Raw genomic sequence first — 26759 nt, forward strand, 5'->3', positions numbered from 1 at the left:
CTGAAAAACACGTTTTGAAAACTGTGTTGTTCCTACCCTATAAGTTACATGGAGGTTACCAAAGTTGCCAAAACATGTTTATTTCTGCTGAAAAACACATTTTGACAATTTCTGTACACTGGGGTTAAGGGCTGACTGAATGTGCTCTTCTGAGCCAGGCAGTTACACAGCGATTCTAAGGGCTGAGAAAAAGCGTTTATTTCGGGCTGAAAAACACGTTTTGAAAACTGTGTTGTTCCTACCCTATAAGTTACATGGGGGTTACCAAAGTTGCCAAAACATGTTTATTTCTGCTGAAAAACACATTTTGACAATTTCTGTACACTGGGGTTAAGGGCTGACTCAATGTGCTCTTCTGAGCCAGGCAGTTACACAGCGATTCTAAGGGCTGACAAAACGCGTTTATTTCGGGCCGAAAAACACGTTTTGAAAACTGTGTTGTTCCTGCCCTATAAGTTACATGGGGGTTACCAAAGTTGCCAAAACATGTTTATTTCTGCTGAAAAACACGTTTTGACAATTTCTGTACACTGGGGTTAAGGGCTGACTCAATGTGCTCTTCTGAGCCAGGCAGTTACACTGCGATTCTAAGGGCTGACAAAACGCGTTTATTTCGGGCTGAAAAACACGTTTTGAAAACTGTGCTCTTCCTGCCCTATAAGTTACATGGTGGTGACCAAAGTTGCCAAAACGATCTTATTTCTGCTGAAAAACACGTTTTGACAATTTCTGAGCACTGGGGTTAAGGGCTGACTCAATGTGCTCTTCTGAGCCAGGCAGTTACACTGCGAATCTAAGGGCTGAGAAAAAGCGTTTATTTCGGGCTGAAAAACACGTTTTGAAAACTGTGCTGTTCCTGCCCTATAAGTTACATGGTGGTGACCAAAGTTGCCAAAACATGTTTATTTCTGCTGAAAAACACGTTTTGACAATTTCTGAGCACTGGGGTTAAGGGCTGACTCAGTGTGCTCTTCTGAGCCAGGCAGTTACACTGCGAATCTAAGGGCTGAGAAAAAGCGTTTATTTCGGGCTGAAAAACACGTTTTGAAAACTGTGTTGTTCCTACCCTATAAGTTACATGGGGGTTACCAAAGTTGCCAAAACATGTTTATTTCTGCTGAAAAACACGTTTTGACAATTTCTGTACACTGGGGTTAAGGGCTGACTCAATGTGCTCTTCTGAGCCAGGCAGTTACACTGCGATTCTAAGGGCTGACAAAACGCGTTTATTTCGGGCTGAAAAACACGTTTTGAAAACTGTGCTGTTCCTGCCCTATAAGTTACATGGTGGTGACCAAAGTTGCCAAAACGTCTTTATTTCTGCTGAAAAACACGTTTTGACATTTCTGAGCACTGGGGTTAAGGGCTGACTCAATGTGCTCTTCTGAGCCAGGCAGTTACACTGCGAATCTAAGGGCTGAGAAAAAGCGTTTATTTCGGGCTGAAAAACACGTTTTGAAAACTGTGTTGTTCCTGCCCTATAAGTTACACGGGGGTTACCAAAGTTGCCAAAACATGTTCGTTTCTGCTGAAAAACACGTTTTGACAATTTCTGTACACTGGGGTTAAGGGCTGACTCAATGTGCTCTTCTGAGCCAGGCAGTTACACAGCGATTCTAAGGGCTGACAAAACGCGTTTATTTCGGGCTGAAAAACACGTTTTGAAAACTGTGCTGTTCCTGCCCTATAAGTTACATGGTGGTGACCAAAGTTGCCAAAACGTCTTTATTTCTGCTGAAAAACACGTTTTGACAATTTCTGAGCACTGGGGTTAAGGGCTGACTCAATGTGCTCTTCTGTGCCAGGCAGTTACACTGCGAATCTAAGGGCTGAGAAAAAGCGTTTATTTCGGGCTGAAAAACACGTTTTGAAAACTGTGTTGTTCCTACCCTATAAGTTACATGGAGGTTACCAAAGTTGCCAAAACATGTTTATTTCTGCTGAAAAACACATTTTGACAATTTCTGTACACTGGGGTTAAGGGCTGACTCAATGTGCTCTTCTGAGCCAGGCAGTTACACAGCGATTCTAAGGGCTGACAAAACGCGTTTATTTCGGGCTGAAAAACACGTTTTGAAAACTGTGTTGTTCCTGCCCTAAAAGTTACATGGTGGTGACCAAAGTTGCCAAAACGTGTTTATTTCTGCTGAAAAACACGATTTGACAATTTCTGAGCACTGGGGTTAAGGGCTGACTCAGTGTGCTCTTCTGAGCCAGGCAGTTACACAGCGATTCTAAGGGCTGACAAAACGCGTTTATTTCGGGCTGAAAAACACGTTTTGAAAACTGTGCTGTTCCTGCCCTATAAGTTACATGGAGGTTACCAAAGTTGCCAAAACATGTTTATTTCTGCTGAAAAACACATTTTGACAATTTCTGTACACTGGGGTTAAGGGCTGACTCAATGTGCTCTTCTGAGCCAGGCAGTTACACAGCGATTCTAAGGGCTGACAAAACGCGTTTATTTCGGGCTGAAAAACACGTTTTGAAAACTGTGTTGTTCCTGCCCTAAAAGTTACATGGTGGTGACCAAAGTTGCCAAAACGTGTTTATTTCTGCTGAAAAACACGATTTGACAATTTCTGAGCACTGGGGTTAAGGGCTGACTCAATGTGCTCTTCTGAGCCAGGCAGTTACACTGCGAATCTAAGGGCTGAGAAAAAGCGTTTATTTCGGGCTGAAAAACACGTTTTGAAAACTGTGCTGTTCCTGCCCTATAAGTTACATGGTGGTGACCAAAGTTGCCAAAACATGTTTATTTCTGCTGAAAAACACGTTTTGACAATTTCTGAGCACTGGGGTTAAGGGCTGACTCAATGTGCTCTTCTGAGCCAGGCAGTTACACAGCGATTCTAAGGGCTGACAAAACGCGTTTATTTCGGGCTGAAAAACACGTTTTGAAAACTGTGTTGTTCCTGCCCTATAAGTTACATGGTGGTGACCAAAGTTGCCAAAACATGTTTATTTCTGCTGAAAAACACGTTTTGACAATTTCTGAGCACTGGGGTTAAGGGCTGACTCAGTGTGCTCTTCTGAGCCAGGCAGTTACACTGCGAATCTAAGGGCTGAGAAAAAGCGTTTATTTCGGGCTGAAAAACACGTTTTGAAAACTGTGTTGTTCCTACCCTATAAGTTACATGGGGGTTACCAAAGTTGCCAAAACATGTTTATTTCTGCTGAAAAACACGTTTTGACAATTTCTGTACACTGGGGTTAAGGGCTGACTCAATGTGCTCTTCTGAGCCAGGCAGTTACACTGCGATTCTAAGGGCTGACGAAACGCGTTTATTTCGGGCTGAAAAACACGTTTTGAAAACTGTGCTGTTCCTGCCCTATAAGTTACATGGTGGTGACCAAAGTTGCCAAAACGATCTTATTTCTGCTGAAAAACACGTTTTGACAATTTCTGAGCACTGGGGTTAAGGGCTGACTCAATGTGCTCTTCTGAGCCAGGCAGTTACACTGCGAATCTAAGGGCTGAGAAAAAGCGTTTATTTCGGGCTGAAAAACACGTTTTGAAAACTGTGTTGTTCCTACCCTATAAGTTACATGGGGGTTACCAAAGTTGCCAAAACATGTTTATTTCTGCTGAAAAACACGTTTTGACAATTTCTGTACACTGGGGTTAAGGGCTGACTCAATGTGCTCTTCTGAGCCAGGCAGTTACACAGCGATTCTAAGGGCTGACAAAACGCGTTTATTTCGGGCTGAAAAACACGTTTTGAAAACTGTGCTGTTCCTGCCCTATAAGTTACATGGTGGTGACCAAAGTTGCCAAAACGTCTTTATTTCTGCTGAAAAACACGTTTTGACAATTTCTGAGCACTGGGGTTAAGGGCTGACTCAATGTGCTCTTCTGTGCCAGGCAGTTACACTGCGAATCTAAGGGCTGAGAAAAAGCGTTTATTTCGGGCTGAAAAACACGTTTTGAAAACTGTGTTGTTCCTACCCTATAGGTTACATGGAGGTTACCAAAGTTGCCAAAACATGTTTATTTCTGCTGAAAAACACATTTTGACAATTTCTGTACACTGGGGTTAAGGGCTGACTCAATGTGCTCTTCTGAGCCAGGCAGTTACACAGCGATTCTAAGGGCTGACAAAACGCGTTTATTTCGGGCTGAAAAACACGTTTTGAAAACTGTGTTGTTCCTGCCCTAAAAGTTACATGGTGGTGACCACAGTTGCCAAAACGTGTTTATTTCTGCTGAAAAACACGATTTGACAATTTCTGAGCACTGGGGTTAAGGGCTGACTCAGTGTGCTCTTCTGAGCCAGGCAGTTACACAGCGATTCTAAGGGCTGACAAAACGCGTTTATTTCGGGCTGAAAAACACGTTTTGAAAACTGTGCTGTTCCTGCCCTATAAGTTACATGGAGGTTACCAAAGTTGCCAAAACATGTTTATTTCTGCTGAAAAACACATTTTGACAATTTCTGTACACTGGGGTTAAGGGCTGACTCAATGTGCTCTTCTGAGCCAGGCAGTTACACAGCGATTCTAAGGGCTGACAAAACGCGTTTATTTCGGGCTGAAAAACACGTTTTGAAAACTGTGTTGTTCCTGCCCTAAAAGTTACATGGTGGTGACCAAAGTTGCCAAAACGTGTTTATTTCTGCTGAAAAACACGATTTGACAATTTCTGAGCACTGGGGTTAAGGGCTGACTCAATGTGCTCTTCTGAGCCAGGCAGTTACACTGCGAATCTAAGGGCTGAGAAAAAGCGTTTATTTCGGGCTGAAAAACACGTTTTGAAAACTGTGCTGTTCCTGCCCTATAAGTTACATGGTGGTGACCAAAGTTGCCAAAACGTCTTTATTTCTGCTGAAAAACACGTTTTGACAATTTCTGAGCACTGGGGTTAAGGGCTGACTCAATGTGCTCTTCTGAGCCAAGCAGTTACACTGCGAATCTAAGGGCTGAGAAAAAGCGTTTATTTCGGGCTGAAAAACACGTTTTGAAAACTGTGTTGTTCCTGCCCTATAAGTTACACGGGGGTTACCAAAGTTGCCAAAACATGTTTATTTCTGCTGAAAAACACGTTTTGACAATTTCTGTACACTGGGGTTAAGGGCTGACTCAATGTGCTCTTCTGAGCCAGGCAGTTACACAGCGATTCTAAGGGCTGACAAAACGCGTTTATTTCGGGCTGAAAAACACGTTTTGAAAACTGTGCTGTTCCTGCCCTATAAGTTACATGGTGGTGACCAAAGTTGCCAAAACGTCTTTATTTCTGCTGAAAAACACGTTTTGACAATTTCTGAGCACTGGGGTTAAGGGCTGACTCAATGTGCTCTTCTGTGCCAGGCAGTTACACTGCGAATCTAAGGGCTGAGAAAAAGCGTTTATTTCGGGCTGAAAAACACGTTTTGAAAACTGTGTTGTTCCTACCCTATAGGTTACATGGAGGTTACCAAAGTTGCCAAAACATGTTTATTTCTGCTGAAAAACACATTTTGACAATTTCTGTACACTGGGGTTAAGGGCTGACTCAATGTGCTCTTCTGAGCCAGGCAGTTACACAGCGATTCTAAGGGCTGACAAAACGCGTTTATTTCGGGCTGAAAAACACGTTTTGAAAACTGTGTTGTTCCTGCCCTATAAGTTACATGGTGGTGACCAAAGTTGCCAAAACGATCTTATTTCTGCTGAAAAACACGTTTTGACAATTTCTGAGCACTGGGGTTAAGGGCTGACTCAATGTGCTCTTCTGAGCCAGGCAGTTACACTGCGAATCTAAGGGCTGAGAAAAAGCGTTTATTTCGGGCTGAAAAACACGTTTTGAAAACTGTGTTGTTCCTACCCTATAAGTTACATGGGGGTTACCAAAGTTGCCAAAACATGTTTATTTCTGCTGAAAAACACGTTTTGACAATTTCTGTACACTGGGGTTAAGGGCTGACTCAATGTGCTCTTCTGAGCCAGGCAGTTACACAGCGATTCTAAGGGCTGACAAAACGCGTTTATTTCGGGCTGAAAAACACGTTTTGAAAACTGTGCTGTTCCTGCCCTATAAGTTACATGGTGGTGACCAAAGTTGCCAAAACGTCTTTATTTCTGCTGAAAAACACGTTTTGACAATTTCTGAGCACTGGGGTTAAGGGCTGACTCAATGTGCTCTTCTGTGCCAGGCAGTTACACTGCGAATCTAAGGGCTGAGAAAAAGCGTTTATTTCGGGCTGAAAAACACGTTTTGAAAACTGTGTTGTTCCTACCCTATAAGTTACATGGGGGTTACCAAAGTTGCCAAAACATGTTTATTTCTGCTGAAAAACACATTTTGACAATTTCTGTACACTGGGGTTAAGGGCTGACTCAATGTGCTCTTCTGAGCCAGGCAGTTACACAGCGATTCTAAGGGCTGACAAAACGCGTTTATTTCGGGCTGAAAAACACGTTTTGAAAACTGTGTTGTTCCTGCCCTAAAAGTTACATGGTGGTGACCAAAGTTGCCAAAACGTGTTTATTTCTGCTGAAAAACACGATTTGACAATTTCTGAGCACTGGGGTTAAGGGCTGACTCAATGTGCTCTTCTGAGCCAGGCAGTTACACTGCGAATCTAAGGGCTGAGAAAAAGCGTTTATTTCGGGCTGAAAAACACGTTTTGAAAACTGTGCTGTTCCTGCCCTATAAGTTACATGGTGGTGACCAAAGTTGCCAAAACGTCTTTATTTCTGCTGAAAAACACGTTTTGACAATTTCTGAGCACTGGGGTTAAGGGCTGACTCAATGTGCTCTTCTGAGCCAGGCAGTTACACTGCGAATCTAAGGGCTGAGAAAAAGCGTTTATTTCGGGCTGAAAAACACGTTTTGAAAACTGTGTTGTTCCTGCCCTATAAGTTACACGGGGGTTACCAAAGTTGCCAAAACATGTTTATTTCTGCTGAAAAACACGTTTTGACAATTTCTGTACACTGGGGTTAAGGGCTGACTCAATGTGCTCTTCTGAGCCAGGCAGTTACACAGCGATTCTAAGGGCTGACAAAACGCGTTTATTTCGGGCTGAAAAACACGTTTTGAAAACTGTGCTGTTCCTGCCCTATAAGTTACATGGTGGTGACCAAAGTTGCCAAAACGTCTTTATTTCTGCTGAAAAACACGTTTTGACAATTTCTGAGCACTGGGGTTAAGGGCTGACTCAATGTGCTCTTCTGTGCCAGGCAGTTACACTGCGAATCTAAGGGCTGAGAAAAAGCGTTTATTTCGGGCTGAAAAACACGTTTTGAAAACTGTGTTGTTCCTACCCTATAAGTTACATGGAGGTTACCAAAGTTGCCAAAACATGTTTATTTCTGCTGAAAAACACATTTTGACAATTTCTGTACACTGGGGTTAAGGGCTGACTGAATGTGCTCTTCTGAGCCAGGCAGTTACACAGCGATTCTAAGGGCTGAGAAAAAGCGTTTATTTCGGGCTGAAAAACACGTTTTGAAAACTGTGTTGTTCCTACCCTATAAGTTACATGGGGGTTACCAAAGTTGCCAAAACATGTTTATTTCTGCTGAAAAACACATTTTGACAATTTCTGTACACTGGGGTTAAGGGCTGACTCAATGTGCTCTTCTGAGCCAGGCAGTTACACAGCGATTCTAAGGGCTGACAAAACGCGTTTATTTCGGGCTGAAAAACACGTTTTGAAAACTGTGTTGTTCCTGCCCTAAAAGTTACATGGTGGTGACCAAAGTTGCCAAAACGTGTTTATTTCTGCTGAAAAACACGATTTGACAATTTCTGAGCACTGGGGTTAAGGGCTGACTCAATGTGCTCTTCTGAGCCAGGCAGTTACACTGCGAATCTAAGGGCTGAGAAAAAGCGTTTATTTCGGGCTGAAAAACACGTTTTGAAAACTGTGCTGTTCCTGCCCTATAAGTTACATGGTGGTGACCAAAGTTGCCAAAACGTCTTTATTTCTGCTGAAAAACACGTTTTGACAATTTCTGAGCACTGGGGTTAAGGGCTGACTCAATGTGCTCTTCTGAGCCAGGCAGTTACACTGCGAATCTAAGGGCTGAGAAAAAGCGTTTATTTCGGGCTGAAAAACACGTTTTGAAAACTGTGTTGTTCCTGCCCTATAAGTTACACGGGGGTTACCAAAGTTGCCAAAACATGTTTATTTCTGCTGAAAAACACGTTTTGACAATTTCTGTACACTGGGGTTAAGGGCTGACTCAATGTGCTCTTCTGAGCCAGGCAGTTACACAGCGATTCTAAGGGCTGACAAAACGCGTTTATTTCGGGCTGAAAAACACGTTTTGAAAACTGTGCTGTTCCTGCCCTACAAGTTACATGGTGGTGACCAAAGTTGCCAAAACGTCTTTATTTCTGCTGAAAAACACGTTTTGACAATTTCTGAGCACTGGGGTTAAGGGCTGACTCAATGTGCTCTTCTGTGCCAGGCAGTTACACTGCGAATCTAAGGGCTGAGAAAAAGCGTTTATTTCGGGCTGAAAAACACGTTTTGAAAAATGTGTTGTTCCTACCCTATAAGTTACATGGAGGTTACCAAAGTTGCCAAAACATGTTTATTTCTGCTGAAAAACACATTTTGACAATTTCTGTACACTGGGGTTAAGGGCTGACTCAATGTGCTCTTCTGAGCCAGGCAGTTACACAGCGATTCTAAGGGCTGACAAAACGCGTTTATTTCGGGCTGAAAAACACGTTTTGAAAACTGTGTTGTTCCTGCCCTAAAAGTTACATGGTGGTGACCAAAGTTGCCAAAACGTGTTTATTTCTGCTGAAAAACACGATTTGACAATTTCTGAGCACTGGGGTTAAGGGCTGACTCAGTGTGCTCTTCTGAGCCAGGCAGTTACACAGCGATTCTAAGGGCTGACAAAACGCGTTTATTTCGGGCTGAAAAACACGTTTTGAAAACTGTGCTGTTCCTGCCCTATAAGTTACATGGAGGTTACCAAAGTTGCCAAAACATGTTTATTTCTGCTGAAAAACACATTTTGACAATTTCTGTACACTGGGGTTAAGGGCTGACTCAATGTGCTCTTCTGAGCCAGGCAGTTACACAGCGATTCTAAGGGCTGACAAAACGCGTTTATTTCGGGCTGAAAAACACGTTTTGAAAACTGTGTTGTTCCTGCCCTAAAAGTTACATGGTGGTGACCAAAGTTGCCAAAACGTGTTTATTTCTGCTGAAAAACACGATTTGACAATTTCTGAGCACTGGGGTTAAGGGCTGACTCAATGTGCTCTTCTGAGCCAGGCAGTTACACTGCGAATCTAAGGGCTGAGAAAAAGCGTTTATTTCGGGCTGAAAAACACGTTTTGAAAACTGTGCTGTTCCTGCCCTATAAGTTACATGGTGGTGACCAAAGTTGCCAAAACATGTTTATTTCTGCTGAAAAACACGTTTTGACAATTTCTGAGCACTGGGGTTAAGGGCTGACTCAATGTGCTCTTCTGAGCCAGGCAGTTACACAGCGATTCTAAGGGCTGACAAAACGCGTTTATTTCGGGCTGAAAAACACGTTTTGAAAACTGTGTTGTTCCTGCCCTATAAGTTACATGGTGGTGACCAAAGTTGCCAAAACATGTTTATTTCTGCTGAAAAACACGTTTTGACAATTTCTGAGCACTGGGGTTAAGGGCTGACTCAGTGTGCTCTTCTGAGCCAGGCAGTTACACTGCGAATCTAAGGGCTGAGAAAAAGCGTTTATTTCGGGCTGAAAAACACGTTTTGAAAACTGTGCTGTTCCTGCCCTATAAGTTACATGGTGGTGACCAAAGTTGCCAAAACGATCTTATTTCTGCTGAAAAACACGTTTTGACAATTTCTGAGCACTGGGGTTAAGGGCTGACTCAATGTGCTCTTCTGAGCCAGGCAGTTACACTGCGAATCTAAGGGCTGAGAAAAAGCGTTTATTTCGGGCTGAAAAACACGTTTTGAAAACTGTGTTGTTCCTGCCCTATAAGTTACACGGGGGTTACCAAAGTTGCCAAAACATGTTTATTTCTGCTGAAAAACACGTTTTGACAATTTCTGTACACTGGGGTTAAGGGCTGACTCAATGTGCTCTTCTGAGCCAGGCAGTTACACAGCGATTCTAAGGGCTGACAAAACGCGTTTATTTCGGGCTGAAAAACACGTTTTGAAAACTGTGCTGTTCCTGCCCTATAAGTTACATGGTGGTGACCAAAGTTGCCAAAACGTCTTTATTTCTGCTGAAAAACACGTTTTGACAATTTCTGAGCACTGGGGTTAAGGGCTGACTCAATGTGCTCTTCTGTGCCAGGCAGTTACACTGCGAATCTAAGGGCTGAGAAAAAGCGTTTATTTCGGGCTGAAAAACACGTTTTGAAAACTGTGTTGTTCCTACCCTATAAGTTACATGGAGGTTACCAAAGTTGCCAAAACATGTTTATTTCTGCTGAAAAACACATTTTGACAATTTCTGTACACTGGGGTTAAGGGCTGACTCAATGTGCTCTTCTGAGCCAGGCAGTTACACAGCGATTCTAAGGGCTGACAAAACGCGTTTATTTCGGGCTGAAAAACACGTTTTGAAAACTGTGTTGTTCCTGCCCTAAAAGTTACATGGTGGTGACCAAAGTTGCCAAAACGTGTTTATTTCTGCTGAAAAACACGATTTGACAATTTCTGAGCACTGGGGTTAAGGGCTGACTCAGTGTGCTCTTCTGAGCCAGGCAGTTACACAGCGATTCTAAGGGCTGACAAAACGCGTTTATTTCGGGCTGAAAAACACGTTTTGAAAACTGTGTTGTTCCTGCCCTAAAAGTTACATGGTGGTGACCAAAGTTGCCAAAACGTGTTTATTTCTGCTGAAAAACACGATTTGACAATTTCTGAGCACTGGGGTTAAGGGCTGACTCAATGTGCTCTTCTGAGCCAGGCAGTTACACTGCGAATCTAAGGGCTGAGAAAAAGCGTTTATTTCGGGCTGAAAAACACGTTTTGAAAACTGTGCTGTTCCTGCCCTATAAGTTACATGGTGGTGACCAAAGTTGCCAAAACATGTTTATTTCTGCTGAAAAACACGTTTTGACAATTTCTGAGCACTGGGGTTAAGGGCTGACTCAATGTGCTCTTCTGAGCCAGGCAGTTACACAGCGATTCTAAGGGCTGAGAAAAAGCGTTTATTTCGGGCTGAAAAACACGTTTTGAAAACTGTGTTGTTCCTACCCTATAAGTTACATGGGGGTTACCAAAGTTGCCAAAACATGTTTATTTCTGCTGAAAAACACGTTTTGACAATTTCTGTACACTGGGGTTAAGGGCTGACTCAATGTGCTCTTCTGAGCCAGGCAGTTACACTGCGATTCTAAGGGCTGACAAAACGCGTTTATTTCGGGCTGAAAAACACGTTTTGAAAACTGTGCTGTTCCTGCCCTATAAGTTACATGGTGGTGACCAAAGTTGCCAAAACGATCTTATTTCTGCTGAAAAACACGTTTTGACAATTTCTGAGCACTGGGGTTAAGGGCTGACTCAATGTGCTCTTCTGAGCTAGGCAGTTACACTGCGAATCTAAGGGCTGAGAAAAAGCGTTTATTTCGGGCTGAAAAACACGTTTTGAAAACTGTGTTGTTCCTACCCTATAAGTTACATGGGGGTTACCAAAGTTGCCAAAACATGTTTATTTCTGCTGAAAAACACGTTTTGACAATTTCTGTACACTGGGGTTAAGGGCTGACTCAATGTGCTCTTCTGAGCCAGGCAGTTACACAGCGATTCTAAGGGCTGACAAAACGCGTTTATTTCGGGCTGAAAAACACGTTTTGAAAACTGTGCTGTTCCTGCCCTATAAGTTACATGGTGGTGACCAAAGTTGCCAAAACGTCTTTATTTCTGCTGAAAAACACGTTTTGACAATTTCTGAGCACTGGGGTTAAGGGCTGACTCAATGTGCTCTTCTGTGCCAGGCAGTTACACTGCGAATCTAAGGGCTGAGAAAAAGCGTTTATTTCGGGCTGAAAAACACGTTTTGAAAACTGTGTTGTTCCTACCCTATAAGTTACATGGGGGTTACCAAAGTTGCCAAAACATGTTTATTTCTGCTGAAAAACACATTTTGACAATTTCTGTACACTGGGGTTAAGGGCTGACTCAATGTGCTCTTCTGAGCCAGGCAGTTACACAGCGATTCTAAGGGCTGACAAAACGCGTTTATTTCGGGCTGAAAAACACGTTTTGAAAACTGTGTTGTTCCTGCCCTAAAAGTTACATGGTGGTGACCAAAGTTGCCAAAACGTGTTTATTTCTGCTGAAAAACACGATTTGACAATTTCTGAGCACTGGGGTTAAGGGCTGACTCAGTGTGCTCTTCTGAGCCAGGCAGTTACACAGCGATTCTAAGGGCTGACAAAACGCGTTTATTTCGGGCTGAAAAACACGTTTTGAAAACTGTGCTGTTCCTGCCCTATAAGTTACATGGAGGTTACCAAAGTTGCCAAAACATGTTTATTTCTGCTGAAAAACACATTTTGACAATTTCTGTACACTGGGGTTAAGGGCTGACTCAATGTGCTCTTCTGAGCCAGGCAGTTACACAGCGATTCTAAGGGCTGACAAAACGCGTTTATTTCGGGCTGAAAAACACGTTTTGAAAACTGTGTTGTTCCTGCCCTAAAAGTTACATGGTGGTGACCAAAGTTGCCAAAACGTGTTTATTTCTGCTGAAAAACACGATTTGACAATTTCTGAGCACTGGGGTTAAGGGCTGACTCAATGTGCTCTTCTGAGCCAGGCAGTTACACTGCGAATCTAAGGGCTGAGAAAAAGCGTTTATTTCGGGCTGAAAAACACGTTTTGAAAACTGTGCTGTTCCTGCCCTATAAGTTACATGGTGGTGACCAAAGTTGCCAAAACATGTTTATTTCTGCTGAAAAACACGTTTTGACAATTTCTGAGCACTGGGGTTAAGGGCTGACTCAATGTGCTCTTCTGAGCCAGGCAGTTACACAGCGATTCTAAGGGCTGACAAAACGCGTTTATTTCGGGCTGAAAAACACGTTTTGAAAACTGTGTTGTTCCTGCCCTATAAGTTACATGGTGGTGACCAAAGTTGCCAAAACATGTTTATTTCTGCTGAAAAACACGTTTTGACAATTTCTGAGCACTGGGGTTAAGGGCTGACTCAGTGTGCTCTTCTGAGCCAGGCAGTTACACTGCGAATCTAAGGGCTGAGAAAAAGCGTTTATTTCGGGCTGAAAGACACGTTTTGAAAACTGTGTTGTTCCTACCCTATAAGTTACATGGGGGTTACCAAAGTTGCCAAAACATGTTTATTTCTGCTGAAAAACACGTTTTGACAATTTCTGTACACTGGGGTTAAGGGCTGACTCAATGTGCTCTTCTGAGCCAGGCAGTTACACTGCGATTCTAAGGGCTGACAAAACGCGTTTATTTCGGGCTGAAAAACACGTTTTGAAAACTGTGCTGTTCCTGCCCTATAAGTTACATGGTGGTGACCAAAGTTGCCAAAACGATCTTATTTCTGCTGAAAAACACGTTTTGACAATTTCTGAGCACTGGGGTTAAGGGCTGACTCAATGTGCTCTTCTGAGCCAGGCAGTTACACTGCGAATCTAAGGGCTGAGAAAAAGCGTTTATTTCGGGCTGAAAAACACGTTTTGAAAACTGTGTTGTTCCTACCCTATAAGTTACATGGGGGTTACCAAAGTTGCCAAAACATGTTTATTTCTGCTGAAAAACACGTTTTGACAATTTCTGTACACTGGGGTTAAGGGCTGACTCAATGTGCTCTTCTGAGCCAGGCAGTTACACAGCGATTCTAAGGGCTGACAAAACGCGTTTATTTCGGGCTGAAAAACACGTTTTGAAAACTGTGCTGTTCCTGCCCTATAAGTTACATGGTGGTGACCAAAGTTGCCAAAACGTCTTTATTTCTGCTGAAAAACACGTTTTGACAATTTCTGAGCACTGGGGTTAAGGGCTGACTCAATGTGCTCTTCTGTGCCAGGCAGTTACACTGCGAATCTAAGGGCTGAGAAAAAGCGTTTATTTCGGGCTGAAAAACACGTTTTGAAAACTGTGTTGTTCCTACCCTATAAGTTACATGGGGGTTACCAAAGTTGCCAAAACATGTTTATTTCTGCTGAAAAACACATTTTGACAATTTCTGTACACTGGGGTTAAGGGCTGACTCAATGTGCTCTTCTGAGCCAGGCAGTTACACAGCGATTCTAAGGGCTGACAAAACGCGTTTATTTCGGGCTGAAAAACACGTTTTGAAAACTGTGTTGTTCCTGCCCTAAAAGTTACATGGTGGTGACCAAAGTTGCCAAAACGTGTTTATTTCTGCTGAAAAACACGATTTGACAATTTCTGAGCACTGGGGTTAAGGGCTGACTCAATGTGCTCTTCTGAGCCAGGCAGTTACACTGCGAATCTAAGGGCTGAGAAAAAGCGTTTATTTCGGGCTGAAAAACACGTTTTGAAAACTGTGCTGTTCCTGCCCTATAAGTTACATGGTGGTGACCAAAGTTGCCAAAACGTCTTTATTTCTGCTGAAAAACACGTTTTGACAATTTCTGAGCACTGGGGTTAAGGGCTGACTCAATGTGCTCTTCTGAGCCAGGCAGTTACACTGCGAATCTAAGGGCTGAGAAAAAGCGTTTATTTCGGGCTGAAAAACACGTTTTGAAAACTGTGTTGTTCCTGCCCTATAAGTTACACGGGGGTTACCAAAGTTGCCAAAACATGTTTATTTCTGCTGAAAAACACGTTTTGACAATTTCTGTACACTGGGGTTAAGGGCTGACTCAATGTGCTCTTCTGAGCCAGGCAGTTACACAGCAATTCTAAAGGCTGACAAAACGCGTTTATTTCGGGCTGAAAAACACGTTTTGAAAACTGTGTTGTTCCTGCCCTATAAGTTACATGGTGGTGACCAAAGTTGCCAAAACGTCTTTATTTCTGCTGAAAAACACGTTTTGACAATTTCTGAGCACTGGGGTTAAGGGCTGACTCAATCTGCTCTTCTGAGCCAGGCAGTTACACTGCGAATCTAAGGGCTGAGAAAAAGCGTTTATTTCGGGCTGAAAAACACGTTTTGAAAACTGTGTTGTTCCTACCCTATAAGTTACATGGGGGTTACCAAAGTTGCCAAAACATGTTTATTTCAGCTGAAAAACACGTTTTGACAATTTCTGTACACTGGGGTTAAGGGCTGACTCAATGTGCTCTTCTGAGCCAGGCAGTTACACAGCGATTCTAAGGGCTGACAAAACGCGTTTATTTCGGGCCGAAAAACACGTTTTGAAAACTGTGTTGTTCCTGCCCTATAAGTTACATGGGGGTTACCAAAGTTGCCAAAACATGTTTATTTCTGCTGAAAAACACGTTTTGACAATTTCTGTACACTGGGGTTAAGGGCTGACTCAATGTGCTCTTCTGAGCCAGGCAGTTACACTGCGATTCTAAGGGCTGACAAAACGCGTTTATTTCGGGCTGAAAAACACGTTTTGAAAACTGTGCTGTTCCTGCCCTATAAGTTACATGGTGGTGACCAAAGTTGCCAAAACGTCTTTATTTCTGCTGAAAAACACGTTTTGACAATTTCTGAGCACTGGGGTTAAGGGCTGACTCAATGTGCTCTTCTGAGCCAGGCAGTTACACTGCGAATCTAAGGGCTGAGAAAAAGCGTTTATTTCGGGCTGAAAAACACGTTTTGAAAACTGTGCTGTTCCTGCCCTATAAGTTACATGGTGGTGACCAAAGTTGCCAAAACATGTTTATTTCTGCTGAAAAACACGTTTTGACAATTTCTGAGCACTGGGGTTAAGGGCTGACTCAGTGTGCTCTTCTGAGCCAGGCAGTTACACTGCGAATCTAAGGGCTGAGAAAAAGCGTTTATTTCGGGCTGAAAAACACGTTTTGAAAACTGTGTTGTTCCTACCCTATAAGTTACATGGGGGTTACCAAAGTTGCCAAAACATGTTTATTTCTGCTGAAAAACACGTTTTGACAATTTCTGTACACTGGGGTTAAGGGCTGACTCAATGTGCTCTTCTGAGCCAGGCAGTTACACTGCGATTCTAAGGGCTGACAAAACGCGTTTATTTCGGGCTGAAAAACACGTTTTGAAAACTGTGCTGTTCCTGCCCTATAAGTTACATGGTGGTGACCAAAGTTGCCAAAACATGTTTATTTCTGCTGAAAAACACGTTTTGACAATTTCTGAGCACTGGGGTTAAGGGCTGACTCAGTGTGCTCTTCTGAGCCAGGCAGTTACACTGCGAATCTAAGGGCTGAGAAAAAGCGTTTATTTCGGGCTGAAAAACACGTTTTGAAAACTGTGTTGTTCCTACCCTATAAGTTACATGGGGGTTACCAAAGTTGCCAAAACATGTTTATTTCTGCTGAAAAACACGTTTTGACAATTTCTGTAAACTGGGGTTAAGGGCTGATTCAATGTGCTCTTCTGAGCCAGGCAGTTACACTGCGATTCTAAGGGCTGACAAAACGCGTTTATTTCGGGCTGAAAAACACGTTTTGAAAACTGTGCTGTTCCTGCCCTATAAGTTACATGGTGGAGACCAAAGTTGCCAAAACGTCTTTATTTCTGCTGAAAAACACGTTTTGACAATTTCTGAGCACTGGGGTTAAGGGCTGACTCAATGTGCTCTTCTGAGCCAGGCAGTTACACTGCGAATCTAAGGGCTGAGAAAAAGCGTTTATTTCGGGCTGAAAAACACGTTTTGAAAACTGTGCTGTTCCTGCCCTGTAAGTTACATGGTGGTGACCAAAGTTGCCAAAATGTCTTTATTTCTGCTGAAAAACACGTTTTGACAATTTCTGAGCACTGGGGTTAAGGGCTGACTCAATGTGCTCTTCTGAGCCAGGCAGTTACACTGCGAATCTAAGGGCTGAGAAAAAGCGTTTATTTCGGGCTGAAAAACACGTTTTGAAAACTGTGTTGTTCCTACCCTATAAGTTACATGGGGGTTACCAAAGTTGCCAAAACATGTTTATTTCTGCTGAAAAACACGTTTTGACAATTTCTGTACACTGGGGTTAAGGGCTGACTCAATGTGCTCTTCTGAGCCAGGCAGTTACACTGCGATTCTAAGGGCTGACAAAACGCGTTTATTTCGGGCTGAAAAACACGTTTTGAAAACTGTGCTGTTCCTGCCCTATAAGTTACATGGTGGTGACCAAAGTTGCCAAAACATGTTTATTTCTGCTGAAAAACACGTTTTGACAATTTCTGAGCACTGGGGTTAAGGGCTGACTCAGTGTGCTCTTCTGAGCCAGACAGTTACACTGCGAATCTAAGGGCTGAGAAAAAGCGTTTATTTCGGGCTGAAAAACATGTTTTGAAAACTGTGTTGTTCCTACCCTATAAGTTACATGGGGGTTACCAAAGTTGCCAAAACACGTTTATTTCTGCTGAAAAACACGTTTTGACAATTTCTGTACACTGGGGTTAAGGGCTGACTCAATGTGCTCTTCTGAGCCAGGCAGTTACACTGCGATTCTAAGGGCTGACAAAACGCGTTTATTTCGGGCTGAAAAACACGTTTTGAAAACTGTGCTGTTCCTGCCCTATAAGTTACATGGTGGTGACCAAAGTTGCCAAAACGTCTTTATTTCTGCTGAAAAACACGTTTTGACAATTTCTGAGCACTGGGGTTAAGGGCTGACTCAATGTGCTCTTCTGAGCCAGGCAGTTACACTGCGAATCTAAGGGCTGAGAAAAAGCGTTTATTTCGGGCTGAAAAACACGTTTTGAAAACTGTGTTGTTCCTACCCTATAAGTTACATGGGGGTTACCAAAGTTGCCAAAACATGTTTATTTCTGCTGAAAAACACGTTTTGACAATTTCTGTACACTGGGGTTAAGGGCTGACTCAATGTGCTCTTCTGAGCCAGGCAGTTACACAGCGATTCTAAGGGCTGACAAAACGCGTTTATTTCGGGCCGAAAAACACGTTTTGAAAACTGTGTTGTTCCTGCCCTATAAGTTACATGGGGGTTACCAAAGTTGCCAAAACATGTTTATTTCTGCTGAAAAACACGTTTTGACAATTTCTGTACACTGGGGTTAAGGGCTGACTCAATGTGCTCTTCTGAGCCAGGCAGTTACACTGCGATTCTAAGGGCTGACAAAACGCGTTTATTTCGGGCTGAAAAACACGTTTTGAAAACTGTGCTGTTCCTGCCCTATAAGTTACATGGTGGTGACCAAAGTTGCCAAAACGTCTTTATTTCTGCTGAAAAACACGTTTTGACAATTTCTGAGCACTGGGGTTAAGGGCTGACTCAATGTGCTCTTCTGAGCCAGGCAGTTACACTGCGAATCTAAGGGCTGAGAAAAAGCGTTTATTTCGGGCTGAAAAACACGTTTTGAAAACTGTGCTGTTCCTGCCCTATAAGTTACATGGTGGTGACCAAAGTTGCGAAAACATGTTTATTTCTGCTGAAAAACACGTTTTGACAATTTCTGAGCACTGGGGTTAAGGGCTGACTCAGTGTGCTCTTCTGAGCCAGGCAGTTACACTGCGAATCTAAGGGCTGAGAAAAAGCGTTTATTTCGGGCTGAAAAACACGTTTTGAAAACTGTGTTGTTCCTACCCTATAAGTTACATGGGGGTTACCAAAGTTGCCAAAACATGTTTATTTCTGCTGAAAAACACGTTTTGACAATTTCTGTACACTGGGGTTAAGGGCTGACTCAATGTGCTCTTCTGAGCCAGGCAGTTACACTGCGATTCTAAGGGCTGACAAAACGCGTTTATTTCGGGCTGAAAAACACGTTTTGAAAACTGTGCTGTTCCTGCCCTATAAGTTACATGGTGGTGACCAAAGTTGCCAAAACGTCTTTATTTCTGCTGAAAAACACGTTTTGACAATTTCTGCACACTGGGGTTAAGGGCTGACTCAATGTGCTCTTCTGAGCCAGGCAGTTACACAGCGATTCTAAGGGCTGACAAAACGCGTTTATTTCGGGCTGAAAAACACGTTTTGAAAACTGTGTTGTTCCTGCCCTAAAAGTTACATGGTGGTTACCAAAGTTGCCAAAACGTGTTTATTTCTGCTGAAAAACACGATTTGACAATTTCTGCACACTGGGGTTAAGGGCTGACTCAATGTGCTCTTCTGAGCCAGGCAGTTACACAGCGATTCTAAGGGCTGACAAAACGCGTTTATTTTGGGCTGAAAAACACGTTTTGAAAACTGTGCTGTTCCTGCCCTATAAGTTACATGGTGGTGACCAAAGTTGCCAAAACGTCTTTATTTCTGCTGAAAAACACGTTTTGACAATTTCTGAGCACTGGGGTTAAGGGCTGACTCAATGTGCTCTTCTGAGCCAGGCAGTTACACAGCGATTCTAAGGGCTGACAAAACGCGTTTATTTCGGGCTGAAAAACACGTTTTGAAAACTGTGTTGTTCCTGCCCTATAAGTTACATGGTGGTGACCAAAGTTGCCAAAACGTGTTTATTTCTGCTGAAAAACACGTTTTGACAATTTCTGAGCACTGGGGTTAAGGGCTGACTCAGTGTGCTCTTCTGAGCCAGGCAGTTACACAGCGATTCTAAGGGCTGACAAAACGCGTTTATTCGGGCTGAAAAACACGTTTTGAAAACTGTGTTGTTCCTGCCCTATAAGTTACATGGTGGTGACCAAAGTTACCAAAACGTGTTTATTTCTGCTGAAAAACACGTTTTGACAATTTCTGAGCACTGGGGTTAAGGGCTGACTCAGTGTGCTCTTCTGAGCCAGGCAGTTACACTGCGAATCTAAGGGCTGAGAAAAAGCGTTTATTTCGGGCTGAAAAACACGTTTTGAAAACTGTGCTGTTCCTGCCCTATAAGTTACATGGTGGTGACCAAAGTTGCCAAAACATGTTTATTTCTGCTGAAAAACACGTTTTGACAATTTCTGAGCACTGGGGTTAAGGGCTGACTCAATGTGCTCTTCTGAGCCAAGCAGTTACACTGCGAATCTAAGGGCTGAGAAAAAGCGTTTATTTCGGGCTGAAAAACACGTTTTGAAAACTGTGTTGTTCCTGCCCTATAAGTTACACGGGGGTTACCAAAGTTGCCAAAACATGTTTATTTCTGCTGAAAAACACGTTTTGACAATTTCTGTACACTGGGGTTAAGGGCTGACTCAATGTGCTCTTCTGAGCCAGGCAGTTACACAGCGATTCTAAGGGCTGACAAAACGCGTTTATTTCGGGCTGAAAAACACGTTTTGAAAACTGTGCTGTTCCTGCCCTATAAGTTACATGGTGGTGACCAAAGTTGCCAAAACGTCTTTATTTCTGCTGAAAAACACGTTTTGACAATTTCTGAGCACTGGGGTTAAGGGCTGACTCAATGTGCTCTTCTGTGCCAGGCAGTTACACTGCGAATCTAAGGGCTGAGAAAAAGCGTTTATTTCGGGCTGAAAAACACGTTTTGAAAACTGTGTTGTTCCTACCCTATAGGTTACATGGAGGTTACCAAAGTTGCCAAAACATGTTTATTTCTGCTGAAAAACACATTTTGACAATTTCTGTACACTGGGGTTAAGGGCTGACTCAATGTGCTCTTCTGAGCCAGGCAGTTACACAGCGATTCTAAGGGCTGACAAAACGCGTTTATTTCGGGCTGAAAAACACGTTTTGAAAACTGTGTTGTTCCTGCCCTAAAAGTTACATGGTGGTGACCAAAGTTGCCAAAACGTGTTTATTTCTGCTGAAAAACACGATTTGACAATTTCTGAGCACTGGGGTTAAGGGCTGACTCAATGTGCTCTTCTGAGCCAGGCAGTTACACTGCGAATCTAAGGGCTGAGAAAAAGCGTTTATTTCGGGCTGAAAAACACGTTTTGAAAACTGTGCTGTTCCTGCCCTATAAGTTACATGGTGGTGACCAAAGTTGCCAAAACGTCTTTATTTCTGCTGAAAAACACGTTTTGACAATTTCTGAGCACTGGGGTTAAGGGCTGACTCAATGTGCTCTTCTGAGCCAAGCAGTTACACTGCGAATCTAAGGGCTGAGAAAAAGCGTTTATTTCGGGCTGAAAAACACGTTTTGAAAACTGTGTTGTTCCTGCCCTATAAGTTACACGGGGGTTACCAAAGTTGCCAAAACATGTTTATTTCTGCTGAAAAACACGTTTTGACAATTTCTGTACACTGGGGTTAAGGGCTGACTCAATGTGCTCTTCTGAGCCAGGCAGTTACACAGCGATTCTAAGGGCTGACAAAACGCGTTTATTTCGGGCTGAAAAACACGTTTTGAAAACTGTGCTGTTCCTGCCCTATAAGTTACATGGTGGTGACCAAAGTTGCCAAAACGTCTTTATTTCTGCTGAAAAACACGTTTTGACAATTTCTGAGCACTGGGGTTAAGGGCTGACTCAATGTGCTCTTCTGTGCCAGGCAGTTACACTGCGAATCTAAGGGCTGAGAAAAAGCGTTTATTTCGGGCTGAAAAACACGTTTTGAAAACTGTGTTGTTCCTACCCTATAAGTTACATGGGGGTTACCAAAGTTGCCAAAACATGTTTATTTCTGCTGAAAAACACATTTTGACAATTTCTGTACACTGGGGTTAAGGGCTGACTCAATGTGCTCTTCTGAGCCAGGCAGTTACACAGCGATTCTAAGGGCTGACAAAACGCGTTTATTTCGGGCTGAAAAACACGTTTTGAAAACTGTGTTGTTCCTGCCCTAAAAGTTACATGGTGGTGACCAAAGTTGCCAAAACGTGTTTATTTCTGCTGAAAAACACGATTTGACAATTTCTGAGCACTGGGGTTAAGGGCTGACTCAATGTGCTCTTCTGAGCCAGGCAGTTACACTGCGAATCTAAGGGCTGAGAAAAAGCGTTTATTTCGGGCTGAAAAACACGTTTTGAAAACTGTGCTGTTCCTGCCCTATAAGTTACATGGTGGTGACCAAAGTTGCCAAAACGTCTTTATTTCTGCTGAAAAACACGTTTTGACAATTTCTGAGCACTGGGGTTAAGGGCTGACTCAATGTGCTCTTCTGAGCCAGGCAGTTACACTGCGAATCTAAGGGCTGAGAAAAAGCGTTTATTTCGGGCTGAAAAACACGTTTTGAAAACTGTGTTGTTCCTGCCCTATAAGTTACACGGGGGTTACCAAAGTTGCCAAAACATGTTTATTTCTGCTGAAAAACACGTTTTGACAATTTCTGTACACTGGGGTTAAGGGCTGACTCAATGTGCTCTTCTGAGCCAGGCAGTTACACAGCGATTCTAAGGGCTGACAAAACGCGTTTATTTCGGGCTGAAAAACACGTTTTGAAAACTGTGCTGTTCCTGCCCTATAAGTTACATGGTGGTGACCAAAGTTGCCAAAACGTCTTTATTTCTGCTGAAAAACACGTTTTGACAATTTCTGAGCACTGGGGTTAAGGGCTGACTCAATGTGCTCTTCTGTGCCAGGCAGTTACACTGCGAATCTAAGGGCTGAGAAAAAGCGTTTATTTCGGGCTGAAAAACACGTTTTGAAAACTGTGTTGTTCCTACCCTATAAGTTACATGGAGGTTACCAAAGTTGCCAAAACATGTTTATTTCTGCTGAAAAACACATTTTGACAATTTCTGTACACTGGGGTTAAGGGCTGACTGAATGTGCTCTTCTGAGCCAGGCAGTTACACAGCGATTCTAAGGGCTGAGAAAAAGCGTTTATTTCGGGCTGAAAAACACGTTTTGAAAACTGTGTTGTTCCTACCCTATAAGTTACATGGGGGTTACCAAAGTTGCCAAAACATGTTTATTTCTGCTGAAAAACACATTTTGACAATTTCTGTACACTGGGGTTAAGGGCTGACTCAATGTGCTCTTCTGAGCCAGGCAGTTACACAGCGATTCTAAGGGCTGACAAAACGCGTTTATTTCGGGCCGAAAAACACGTTTTGAAAACTGTGTTGTTCCTGCCCTATAAGTTACATGGGGGTTACCAAAGTTGCCAAAACATGTTTATTTCTGCTGAAAAACACGTTTTGACAATTTCTGTACACTGGGGTTAAGGGCTGACTCAATGTGCTCTTCTGAGCCAGGCAGTTACACTGCGATTCTAAGGGCTGACAAAACGCGTTTATTTCGGGCTGAAAAACACGTTTTGAAAACTGTGCTGTTCCTGCCCTATAAGTTACATGGTGGTGACCAAAGTTGCCAAAACGATCTTATTTCTGCTGAAAAACACGTTTTGACAATTTCTGAGCACTGGGGTTAAGGGCTGACTCAATGTGCTCTTCTGAGCCAGGCAGTTACACTGCGAATCTAAGGGCTGAGAAAAAGCGTTTATTTCGGGCTGAAAAACACGTTTTGAAAACTGTGCTGTTCCTGCCCTATAAGTTACATGGTGGTGACCAAAGTTGCCAAAACATGTTTATTTCTGCTGAAAAACACGTTTTGACAATTTCTGAGCACTGGGGTTAAGGGCTGACTCAGTGTGCTCTTCTGAGCCAGGCAGTTACACTGCGAATCTAAGGGCTGAGAAAAAGCGTTTATTTCGGGCTGAAAAACACGTTTTGAAAACTGTGTTGTTCCTACCCTATAAGTTACATGGGGGTTACCAAAGTTGCCAAAACATGTTTATTTCTGCTGAAAAACACGTTTTGACAATTTCTGTACACTGGGGTTAAGGGCTGACTCAATGTGCTCTTCTGAGCCAGGCAGTTACACTGCGATTCTAAGGGCTGACAAAACGCGTTTATTTCGGGCTGAAAAACACGTTTTGAAAACTGTGCTGTTCCTGCCCTATAAGTTACATGGTGGTGACCAAAGTTGCCAAAACGTCTTTATTTCTGCTGAAAAACACGTTTTGACATTTCTGAGCACTGGGGTTAAGGGCTGACTCAATGTGCTCTTCTGAGCCAGGCAGTTACACTGCGAATCTAAGGGCTGAGAAAAAGCGTTTATTTCGGGCTGAAAAACACGTTTTGAAAACTGTGTTGTTCCTGCCCTATAAGTTACACGGGGGTTACCAAAGTTGCCAAAACATGTTCATTTCTGCTGAAAAACACGTTTTGACAATTTCTGTACACTGGGGTTAAGGGCTGACTCAATGTGCTCTTCTGAGCCAGGCAGTTACACAGCGATTCTAAGGGCTGACAAAACGCGTTTATTTCGGGCTGAAAAACACGTTTTGAAAACTGTGCTGTTCCTGCCCTATAAGTTACATGGTGGTGACCAAAGTTGCCAAAACGTCTTTATTTCTGCTGAAAAACACGTTTTGACAATTTCTGAGCACTGGGGTTAAGGGCTGACTCAATGTGCTCTTCTGTGCCAGGCAGTTACACTGCGAATCTAAGGGCTGAGAAAAAGCGTTTATTTCGGGCTGAAAAACACGTTTTGAAAACTGTGTTGTTCCTACCCTATAAGTTACATGGAGGTTACCAAAGTTGCCAAAACATGTTTATTTCTGCTGAAAAACACATTTTGACAATTTCTGTACACTGGGGTTAAGGGCTGACTCAATGTGCTCTTCTGAGCCAGGCAGTTACACAGCGATTCTAAGGGCTGACAAAACGCGTTTATTTCGGGCTGAAAAACACGTTTTGAAAACTGTGTTGTTCCTGCCCTAAAAGTTACATGGTGGTGACCAAAGTTGCCAAAACGTGTTTATTTCTGCTGAAAAACACGATTTGACAATTTCTGAGCACTGGGGTTAAGGGCTGACTCAGTGTGCTCTTCTGAGCCAGGCAGTTACACAGCGATTCTAAGGGCTGACAAAACGCGTTTATTTCGGGCTGAAAAACACGTTTTGAAAACTGTGCTGTTCCTGCCCTATAAGTTACATGGAGGTTACCAAAGTTGCCAAAACATGTTTATTTCTGCTGAAAAACACATTTTGACAATTTCTGTACACTGGGGTTAAGGGCTGACTCAATGTGCTCTTCTGAGCCAGGCAGTTACACAGCGATTCTAAGGGCTGACAAAACGCGTTTATTTCGGGCTGAAAAACACGTTTTGAAAACTGTGTTGTTCCTGCCCTAAAAGTTACATGGTGGTGACCAAAGTTGCCAAAACGTGTTTATTTCTGCTGAAAAACACGATTTGACAATTTCTGAGCACTGGGGTTAAGGGCTGACTCAATGTGCTCTTCTGAGCCAGGCAGTTACACTGCGAATCTAAGGGCTGAGAAAAAGCGTTTATTTCGGGCTGAAAAACACGTTTTGAAAACTGTGCTGTTCCTGCCCTATAAGTTACATGGTGGTGACCAAAGTTGCCAAAACATGTTTATTTCTGCTGAAAAACACGTTTTGACAATTTCTGAGCACTGGGGTTAAGGGCTGACTCAATGTGCTCTTCTGAGCCAGGCAGTTACACAGCGATTCTAAGGGCTGACAAAACGCGTTTATTTCGGGCTGAAAAACACGTTTTGAAAACTGTGTTGTTCCTGCCCTATAAGTTACATGGTGGTGACCAAAGTTGCCAAAACATGTTTATTTCTGCTGAAAAACACGTTTTGACAATTTCTGAGCACTGGGGTTAAGGGCTGACTCAGTGTGCTCTTCTGAGCCAGGCAGTTACACTGCGAATCTAAGGGCTGAGAAAAAGCGTTTATTTCGGGCTGAAAAACACGTTTTGAAAACTGTGTTGTTCCTACCCTATAAGTTACATGGGGGTTACCAAAGTTGCCAAAACATGTTTATTTCTGCTGAAAAACACGTTTTGACAATTTCTGTACACTGGGGTTAAGGGCTGACTCAATGTGCTCTTCTGAGCCAGGCAGTTACACTGCGATTCTAAGGGCTGACGAAACGCGTTTATTTCGGGCTGAAAAACACGTTTTGAAAACTGTGCTGTTCCTGCCCTATAAGTTACATGGTGGTGACCAAAGTTGCCAAAACGATCTTATTTCTGCTGAAAAACACGTTTTGACAATTTCTGAGCACTGGGGTTAAGGGCTGACTCAATGTGCTCTTCTGAGCCAGGCAGTTACACTGCGAATCTAAGGGCTGAGAAAAAGCGTTTATTTCGGGCTGAAAAACACGTTTTGAAAACTGTGTTGTTCCTACCCTATAAGTTACATGGGGGTTACCAAAGTTGCCAAAACATGTTTATTTCTGCTGAAAAACACGTTTTGACAATTTCTGTACACTGGGGTTAAGGGCTGACTCAATGTGCTCTTCTGAGCCAGGCAGTTACACAGCGATTCTAAGGGCTGACAAAACGCGTTTATTTCGGGCTGAAAAACACGTTTTGAAAACTGTGTTGTTCCTGCCCTAAAAGTTACATGGTGGTGACCAAAGTTGCCAAAACGTGTTTATTTCTGCTGAAAAACACGATTTGACAATTTCTGAGCACTGGGGTTAAGGGCTGACTCAATGTGCTCTTCTGAGCCAGGCAGTTACACTGCGAATCTAAGGGCTGAGAAAAAGCGTTTATTTCGGGCTGAAAAACACGTTTTGAAAACTGTGCTGTTCCTGCCCTATAAGTTACATGGTGGTGACCAAAGTTGCCAAAACGTCTTTATTTCTGCTGAAAAACACGTTTTGACAATTTCTGAGCACTGGGGTTAAGGGCTGACTCAATGTGCTCTTCTGAGCCAAGCAGTTACACTGCGAATCTAAGGGCTGAGAAAAAGCGTTTATTTCGGGCTGAAAAACACGTTTTGAAAACTGTGTTGTTCCTGCCCTATAAGTTACACGGGGGTTACCAAAGTTGCCAAAACATGTTTATTTCTGCTGAAAAACACGTTTTGACAATTTCTGTACACTGGGGTTAAGGGCTGACTCAATGTGCTCTTCTGAGCCAGGCAGTTACACAGCGATTCTAAGGGCTGACA

This window comes from Atractosteus spatula, chromosome 8 (assembly GCF_055471065.1).
Source record: "Atractosteus spatula isolate fAtrSpa1 chromosome 8, fAtrSpa1.hap1, whole genome shotgun sequence".
NCBI lineage: Eukaryota > Metazoa > Chordata > Actinopteri > Semionotiformes > Lepisosteidae > Atractosteus > Atractosteus spatula.